This window comes from Rhipicephalus microplus, chromosome 8, assembly GCF_043290135.1.
Source record: "Rhipicephalus microplus isolate Deutch F79 chromosome 8, USDA_Rmic, whole genome shotgun sequence".
Classification (NCBI taxonomy): Eukaryota; Metazoa; Arthropoda; class Arachnida; order Ixodida; family Ixodidae; genus Rhipicephalus; species Rhipicephalus microplus.
The window spans coordinates 104,378,403-104,388,804 of record NC_134707.1 but is presented as its reverse complement, the minus strand read 5'-3'; positions in this window follow the sequence as shown (position 1 = coordinate 104,388,804).

Genomic DNA, 10,402 nt, shown 5'->3' with positions numbered 1-10,402 from the left:
TGTTCGTATAATCAATATTTGTGAAGCACGGACTGGTGGCCCAGTTTGTAATTCATCTTTACTGAAGTGCGCGAAAAAATTAGAACACAAAAACTAAAAAAAGACACCTAGACACAGTGCACTTTACAGGTGCCCTTCTGTTGTGCTTTAATTTTTTTTTCTTTCACCTCAGTTAGAACAACACATGTTGCCTTCACAGTTTATAACATAAATATAAAAAGTTAAATTGAAAACAAATAAAAACAGTGCTTTAATCAAAAGCCTGCAACGTTAATCACGCAACTTATTAAAACGCAATAAAGTAAATAATTATTAAATTAAGTAAACGATAATTAAATTAAAAATGCAAAAGGTAAAAATGCAGTGCTTTAATAAGCAGGTTATTCCCATCTATTCACCTGTGCAGAACGGCTTCATTCAAGTAGGTCCTTTTAGGCAATGTCTAGCCAAAACAACCTATTCGAACTGACCGATTTCGTGACGTTGGCGAGTAGGTTTCGTCTAAAGTTGTCTCATGTTACATCATCTTCGAGCAGTACTGTTTGACAAATCAGAAAGTAATTGGAAAAGATTCTTTCGACGCGCTGGAAGTGTTGCAATAATGTTTGCCCTCATTAGATCAGTCGGCTGTTTGAGCGTAAAAGATTTATTAGAAGCGAACGATATAGCCATCATTCAAACCAGTCTTTGAATTCTCGCAAGTTTTGTTATGTTACATACCGTGCAAAGTTAGCAACACTGCTGGCCTACTCGAGATCCAATCGAATTTGGTAGGAAACAGAGGCAGTCAAAATACAGTTCTCTTTATTCATTGCACACTTTTCTTTAGCTTTGAATAATAAATAATTTACAAAAGTGCTTCTGGTCATGTTCAATGTTACTTTCGTATTGCTATCAAAAAGAAACTGCCATCATAAAACGCTCGTTTCCAAGTATAACACGGAAAAAATTCTTACTTGTGCCACTCATTACCGTGATGATCGCAAAGCCGAGGAACATAGATACGCAGAAACAAACAGCGATAGATATGCAGTGCAACGACTTCGATGATTCTCTGAAATGGGAAAGATGGAAAGCATAAAAAAATCTGGCAGATCCAACGTACAACGGGAATCGGTGAAATAGGAAGCACGAATGATGACGGTCGATATTGACGCCTGTGCTGGTGTGGACAGACTATCTTTGCCACATGCTGCCTGTGTTGGTGGTGAGTGCTTCCATTTTGGGAGATGCTTATTTCTTAGATAAGCCGGGCGCACGAGAATAAGTACTGCGCAGGCGCCAATGTCGAAACAAGTGGGCGAGGAGAGTGCACGAGAGTTGTATTATTTTGGAAAAAGAATAGAACCTGGGCAGTTGTTACGAGGCGGTGTTCCCTTTCCGCTGGCTATCCGCGGCCGTGTGATTTCCGAGAAGCTGCTTCTGTGCTACTTTAGACCCTACAGGGTCACTACACCGCTAGGTTCTCTTGTATACGAGGTTGTTCTTGACGGAACGGCACAACTTCAAGGACGTCGTGTGCGTTCAGAAGCAGTTCATATCGTGCTTCTTAAGACGTTCTACGGCCATTAGCAGCCAGAGGTGAATTACCCGTGAATTGTAACGCCTAGCCCTCCCCCCGCCCCCTGCTGGCCGAAAAAAATTCTCTTAGAAACAATTCTGCGGTGATCACTTTTCCTCAGCATGGGCTTCAATTTGCGAGAAGCGTGAGACGTTGGCACATACACCCAGGCAAGGCTTAGTAGATCCAATTTTGAATGCTGCTCGTAACAATGTAAGACACTAGAGTTTGAGCTGGGAGCATTAAGTGTGCAATGCGTGTGAAGCGCACCAACTTCACTGAATAATCATCATAGAAAGTAATTGTTATGGATCAAAACTGCCGTATGTTGGGTCGCTGATTTGAGACAAACTGACACAGGTTTAATAAACTGGAGTGAATATAATAAACTCGACGAAAAGCTGCAATGTGATTCTCCTCAACATGTAGTTTCACAGCATCTTTTACAGCGCACTCCCCCGCGGTGGTCTAGTGGCAAAGGTACTCGGCTGCTGACCCGCAGGTCGCGGGATCAAATCCCGGCTGCGGCAGCTGCATTTCCGATAAAGGCGGAAATGTTGCAGGCCCGTGTGCTCAGATTTAATTGGGTGCATGTTTAGGAACCCCAGGTGGTCGAAATTTCCGGAGCCCTCCACTACGGCGTCTCTCATATTCATATGGTGGTTTTGCGTACCAGCCTAGTGTTCTAACACAGAGCCAAGACTGCGCTTGAAAGTCCGTCACAAGCTGACTTGAGGTAGGCTTGTGTTCAGCAAAAGAATCACGTTATTGTAATAAATCATTTTAGAAAAACTGAGACCGAACGTGGCGTCACACAATGCGAATCGCGTAACAAGTGGGTCATCGAATGTTCGATCCCTATTATTGAAGATTCGGGCGTAATTCGTCACCGTCGTCAGAAACAGCATCAAACAATTGCAATAATATTTCTCGCAAGTGCGCAGCGGCTACAATGCTTATCGGAATAACGAAGGACGACACAGTGAATGCCTGCTCACTACGTAAAATAATGTAATGTTTTATAGTGTGGTGGGTGCCTTGCAAAGTCGCTTGGAGCGATTAACCAAGTAGTGTTGAAAAAAGGTTTTGAAAGGTTGCTTTTCCAGCTTTCGCTGTGACTGTGCAGCACGTTCCGCACAGGCCTGGCCGTTTTTCATTTCCGCAATGAAGGAGTTTTCTTCATGCGAGCGGATAACAGTGTGAACACGAGTGTGCCGGGCATTTACTAGCGAGCGTTCACACCACTCGCTATCTAAATTTTGGGCAGAAAAGTACTTTTCCACGAGAAATGACAAACTCCTGTGTAGAAAAATGAACCTCTCGAGTAGTGCTGTGTATTACGACGTTCGATGTATCAGGTGTTGCCATTATTTTTGTTTTTCGTAGCCACAGGCTTTACTAGGAATTCACTGTATGAAATTGTCATGTTTTAAAATAGTTTGAAACAAAGTGTAGTTTTAATTACCTGATTTTGATATACGAGGGTTTGACAGCATCGCGTCACTTCAACAGTGTTTGGCCTGTCATAGGTTAGCACATGGACAAACTAGGCCACGAATGATATTGGATTCCTTAGCTTCGAAGAAAGCTAATATTTGTAAGAAGCATACTTACTCAGAAGCATCTGAAACAAAATGTTGTTCCGTAAAATATTGCAGTAGAAGCCGACATAGCTCAAAAGTGGCAGCAGCTTTTGTATACTTACATGGTGAGCTCATTTGCGACTGGCTTCCTGAATTTGATGCAAAAAAAATGTTTGTAGGTAATATTATGTCCGCAGTGTAGTGGCCAAGCTCTTTTCATATACATGCAACAGCAACACATTTGCATGTACGTGGAGTTTCTCTCAATAGTTCAAACGTGTCTTCGTGAGAATTCACTCAGTAATAAAGAGAAAGGTGTCTAACTGACGATCGCACAAAGATTGTACTCCTCACTTCTAACGGATTTCAAAGCAACATACTCATCAGCTGGAGCTCTTATGTAAATCAGAGACACTTTGTACATGAACGAAAATTCGCATGGTCCTTGTGAGGATTGCGAACTTGGAAACGTGATTGAGATTGTTCATAAACATGTGGTGTTTTAGTCAATTTATGCTACACACAAATGAATTGGGCTCGTAGCAGCCCCGTAGCTCGAACGTGTTTTCTCTATTGACTTTAAAGGGGTGGTGCCACCAAATTTGTGGCATGCGTGTTCTTTGCTGTAAGCGTTTCCTTCGGTTCCAGGAAGCATGATACACGCCCCAAAATTCGTGTATTTTCGCTAAATAATTTAATAGTGTGCTACTTATGTGGACCATTTTCGGTTTTGGTTTCGTAACGCCGAGTTGGGAAGTGACGTCATGCATAGGTGGCTTGGTCCCGTGACCACACAATGCTGTGACGTACATCGTGCTGAGTTTCGTCTGCTCTCACGGACGTGCCACACAAACACCAGCAAAAGAAACGCGCTGACAGTCGTCCTGCCCACCTGCAGTAGCATCTAGGCACTGGCAAAGCAAAAGGCAGCTAGAAGGAAACAAAGCGTCTATATTTACAACGTATGTATAGTACGCAGAAGGAGGAGGGGGCAGCCCAGCTGTTGGACGCGATTGGCGTCTCTGACGGATGCCTTTGTTGTCAGTAAAGGACGCGTAGAGTGTCTCTTCGAAAGCACCCAGTGTCCTCGAGCGACGCGCACAGCCTATTGCAAGCGACGCCAGCACGCTCCTAAAGCCTGTTTCACATGCGAGCGATTTTGGTCCAAGAGCGGAGCGACAGCCGCCGCGCAAGGCTAAAACAGGTTTCTACCGCGGCGACTAGACGCCCTTGTGAAATTCGCCCAAGTTGGAAAAATTCGCTAATGGCACAAGCGGCAGAGCGACCAGTGACGTCGTTTGACACGTGATGACGGGGGTGGAGTCGAGAAATTGACGCGCGCGCTGCGAGGAACTGGTTCCACAGAACAGCTCACTCCGACTGAGTAGCAGACGACATCCGTCCTCTCCCAAGCCCACAAATGTCTCGCGCTACTTTCAATGAGTTGTTGATTGCTGAAGTTGCTAAACGACCTATTCTTTGGGACGTAAAGAGTAAACATTTCCGGAATAAGCAGAAGAAGATGATCCTCTGGGAAGAAGTTTCCGAAATTCTTAAAGAAGTCGATGAATCTGGTAAGTAAACAATGTCTTTTTGCGTGTATACGACCATGTGTGCGTGTGTGCATAACTGAAGAACCAAGCATGGAGCTATGGGGTGGCACTAAAGTCCATCAATTCATCATTTTGAATGCTCACACACATTCCCATCTGCTTTTATAAAATTTAGGAACGAGATGCGTCACGTGTCACATGGGATTATTTCTCTACCGTTCGTGAACATTTTCTTTTCGTACACGTTGTTCATGTAAAGACTTATTTTTTTAACTTATAGTTTCAAAATAGATGTGCCAGGCATATAATATTCTAAAAGATTTGCTCTAATGTGAAGTTTTTCTTATTAAGTGACAGCAGACGAACTTCAAGCACGTTGGAAGAACCTAAAGGACACATTCAGGAAAAAAAGAAGAAAAAATAAAAAAGAGCGGTGCTGCAGCTCCATCGAAGACAGCATATTGGCCGCACACTGAACAGATGACTTTCCTCAGAGACGTATTGGAACCTAGGCGGTACGTGACGTAATTGTAAATATCATGTGGCAATATTAAGCACGAATTTTAAATAGCCAATGTAACATAGTACTCGTATGCTTGCTGTCGTTTTTGTAATGTATAGTCATTTATTTACTGAATTATACATTGCTTTCAGGAGCATCAGTAACATGGATGCCAGCGAGGAAACAGCGGTTCCAACGTCCTTGCCTGTGGAGCCACTCGACCTCCCATCGCAAGCTTTCCGGAAGGGTTCAGATGTTGATAACTGCCCCGCCACAAGAAATCCGTTTGAAATTATATTCCAAGAACCTAGCGTACCAGAACGGGTTACAACACCCCCTAATCCGCCACCCCACCATCCGCCTCCCGGCAATCCACCGCCTTCCAATCCACCACTTTCCAATCCATTACAGGGTGCCAGCTGCCCAAGAGAAAGTGAGGAAGTTTCATCGACGCCACAACAAATGTCAAAGCGGCAGCGAAAAAGAGAATTGGAAACTGTCGACGATGAACTGAACGCAGTGCGCAACGTCATTGCGGCTCACAAGGCGATGGACGCTAACGGGTTATTTCTTTTGTCTTTGAAACCATACCTGCAAAGCACGCCACAAGAAATGCTTATAGATTTGAAGATGGATCTACTCCATATTTGCTACACCTATAGCGAGGGGCGCCGTCCTCTTTCACTGCGTTTATACGATTGGTGAGTGCAGATTGAAAATAAAATAGATTTAGGCAGTGAACTTCATGCGTCAGTATCTGTATTTATTGAATGGCCAATTCAAGCACATCGGTGTTCAAACTCGCGTCCCCACGTCCCCTAATGCGCTGCACAGCGCTCAAGCTGGCAGGCAGTCGACAAGTCCTGCGGCACTGGCCAGTTTCTAGTGCCGGAATGCGTGGCTGGCCAGCAAACATACGTTGGGTAGCGAGCACAATGTACAATGCACAGATTACGAAGAACAGCCGTTGATTTCAGGCACCAGTACAGCAACACATGCCTAGGAGCATGCATTTAAGTTTCACGGCCGAAGGCTACCAATTGAAAGTTAAATCGCTGAAAGCAAAAGCAATGAATCGGAGAAACATGGGAAGTGCTGCGCAAAACACGCTCGAAGTTCCTAAGCATTCGCCTACCCGGAACAGCTGTATAAAAAACCCATACAAGCAAACTCTTTCCTTTTTTTTTGCTTCTCCATGGTCCGTTATATGGGCGCGCAACACGAATCATACCTGAAAAAGACAGGACAAAACAAAAAGCAACTGCAAACGTTGCTTATTTGTTGTAATATTCGTGTTACAAATAGTTCAATCAGTGTACAGACACGTAAAAGTCGACCGGCTATTGATGAAGAGCCTCGTAGCACGGGGCGCCAAAGGAAGGACACTTGGAGGAGAGTGCGGCTTTCAGATACCGCTGAAAACAGCGGTCAACTGGCGGATTCCGCGGACAACACTGCCCGCTACCGCTAGAGCGGCGGGCGTCGCGGAAGAGCAGCGGTAGCAGCGGCGCATGTGAAACGAACGCGCGTCCGCGCGTCCTCCCGCCGCTAATCGCTGTGACCGCCGCCGCTCGTTCGCTCGCATGTGAAACAGGCTTAACAGTAGCCTCATTTCGGAGATATCGGAGGTCACTCACGTCACTACAAAACTGGTGTGACGTCACGACAACTGACGTTGCTTCTCCTATCATTTAGAAACGTCAGTGTTTCTGCGCAAGCGATGGGACTGGATCGCTAGAGTGAGCATTCAGGTACACTTTTGGAAGTGAATTAAAACATATTTTACGCGTTTGTTGTGTCCGACTCTTCGTGTGGAGAGTCCTTGCATACAGAGAAAACCCACAAAAGGCTTGGGGTAGCCTCAAAGTTTGGTGGCACCACCCCTTTAATGAATTTCATCTCAAAATAATTCATGATGCGGACACGGTATCATGCATTTTAGTCACATGGGTGTTGAGCGCTCCTTCATAGGAGTATCTTAAAAATAAATGTGTCTTCATACCGAGCACACAGCACACAAGCGGGCAAGTGGATTTTGAAGCTGAAAGGCAGCGAGCGCGCGCAGCTATTCAGACTGAAAATATCGCCTTCTGGCTTCTTCCAGCTCCGCCACGGGAAGGTGCAATACACCAACCCACGGTAGATGTGTCGCCATCTTGCGGCACTACGCAGGACTGCGCACGACAATCACGGGCGCTGAGTGACTGTGGTTCCGGCGCCATCCCGAAAAGCGACTGTGGGGTCACTTTTATTGCGTCGGCTTAAGCAGATATTCCACGTTTGCTTTCCAGAACCACTTCTCCGCTTTCCGAATCCGGACTCCAAGTGAACGTACTCTAATAAACAGTAATACGTAGCTTAATTATATGCGTGGCCGAGCTATATTGATGATATTGATAAATGGCTGATACCACTTGTTCAACACCGGACACGGCAAGGGCACTGACACACAGCTCATGTGTTACTCCCAATATTCCTATCAATTACGAGTTGCTAGCTGCACTTGTCCGCCTTTGCATTGTTCTTCATGTGCCATACTACACAAAAGAATAGTAGGAATAATCGAAGGCAATAATTCTCAAAAGCATTCAACCCCACTTTTTTACAAACACAAACTATTATCGTTTGAGAAAATCTTAAAGAAAAATAAAAACATAGATGATCATATGCAATAAATGTAAATCTAATGCGGTCGCATTTCACAATCCATATTCTCGAAGACGGATTTACAGCCATCCTTAAATGCATAGGTTACTACAGCGAAAGGATACAAACAAAATACGGTACACAAAGGCAACAGCATATGGATCCCTGAAATGTTGAATGCACATCCCGAATACCACCTTAGTGAAAGAAAGTCGCTCTGTTCTTGCGTCTGAAAAAAACAACGTAGCATACACAAGGCAGCGAATGTTTTACTCCCCACGAGGGCTCCCGGCGCCCTGGCAGACGGCGCGCAGTGCCGTGCACCGGGGACACGCCGCGAGAGACGGCCGTTCGCGCCAAACGCCACGCGCGAAAGAGACTCGCTCAAGACTCTCGTGCCGCTAACAAGACTTGCCCAGAAGGCTTGCCACCAGGCGTCATTGCCGGCGCTACCGATCTAACCATAACGATAATATGGTGGTGGTGATAACAAACACTTGCGAGCCCAATGGCACCTACTGATCGGAAGTTGTGAACTCGCACTGCGGCTTAAGCGTGAAACACGTGCGCGAAGCGGCGCAAACAACTTAACAAGGGGTGTCAGCACCTCCATAATGCCAAGGGCAACAACAGATGAACCCTCAGATTATAGGATGCAAACGTATCTCACAAATAATAAGGCTCGTAAAAAGGATAGCAATCAAAACGAAAGGCATGAGGGAGGAAAACATCATAAGGTTAATGCAGGCATTTGTGATAGGCAGAATGGTATACGTAGCGCCGTACTGACAAGTCGCCGAAAAAAATCAAGTTATACTGCCTCATCCACATCACATTCAAACTAGCAATAGGACTACCGATTAGCACAAGCACGGACAATCTACTACAACTAGGATTGCACAATGCCACAAATGAGCACATTGAGGTGCAAGGTACGGCACAATATGAACGACTCTTTAAGACACGAGCAAGAGAGCAAGAAGGCACGTCATAGAGCGACTAGGCATAAAACCTATCACAGACATCACGGTTTAAAGGAGGATATCTCGAAAGATAGGGGCACAATGATGATACCCCTCTTGCCAAAAAACATGCACTCCCCACACAGTAAAGCTAGACGACAGACCAGGAGAAAGTAAACAAAGAAATTATTCGGTAATGACAAAGACGCAGTTGGTACGTATCGTCACGTGCGTGACGATACGCACAACGATTAGTGATACAGCAGAAAAGGTAACCATAGCACTCCAAGTAGCTCAGACAAATGCAGCCGTGGTAGTCAGGGACTCTCAAATTGCCAACGGCCGTATCCACCCGAAGGCACACGCAGTTTACTTGGAGGCTGTCAAGCAAGCAACGGAAATACATACATTACATGGACACCCGCTGAAACCCTCACGGGGAACAGCAACAACGGGGCTGTACATGACGCAGCTCGAGGGCTTCCCGATCAACCTGCCCGCTCAGGCGCCTGCCCCAGCATGCTGTGGTGATGCCGGCGCTGTCGACGAGCGGAAGTGCGAATACAGAATGAGCTAATACAACGACATCACAAAAGATTATCGATTACATTGGGGGCATATCCCCGCCCTCTTGCCCAAAATGAACCGAAGAAAAACTATCTGTCGAATGGCGGCTGTTGCGAATCAGGACGTATTTGAATACTGCGCTCTCGCACAGTATATATCGCAGTAACTACGCAACGATCAAGTGCAAGCGTTGTGACTCCAGACCCGCTTTGGAGGATATGTTATGGGAATGCCGAGATATTAGACCCCATAACGAATACGTGGCCTCTATTGACAGCCTTTCCCAATGCTAGGCTCCGTCCTCGATTTAAGATAAGGTGGAATGTCTAGCGGATCGAGGAAGCTGCCAGGATTCAAGGACCCCAGGCCGCCACCTAGGCGGAGACGTTGGCCCACTCCACCAACTCGCGGCTCTTTCAATAACGTTATTCCTCGTCCTTTTCCTATGAAATCCCACAGGCTTTTTGCTATAGTTTACGTGTATGAGTATTCGTCACATTTTAATTTAGTGATTTGTAATGACAGGGTTGTAATTCAAAAGGTCTGAATATTTCCACACATACCTTGTTTTTGTGCCTTTAAAAAAGTATTACACTACACCGTTATATAGACTAAGTCTTACTGGCAAGTCTCGAAGTATAAGTGTTTTTCTAACGATGTTTTATGAACTGTTGTATAAGAAGTGAAATTCTCGGTATTCCTCTGTTTAGTAATATTTTAACATGTGCACGCTACTGCTACTTATATGCCTTATTGACTGGAACGAGCCATGACACCTTATCATATATTAATTTATCTTTCAGCCAACTTTGTCCCTTACATGTCTATATTGCACTCTGTAACTGATTTATCACTGATTGATTGAATAAAGATTGTTGAATAAATAATAAAGATTAGATGAGCCCATGCTACCGAAAATTTATCATGCAACCATATCAAGGATAAAGCATAGTGAGGAGAGGATTTGAAGTGTTCCGTGAGATACCCGCCGAACAACAATTAAAGCGCGTCCCTCAGAGCATCAGTGG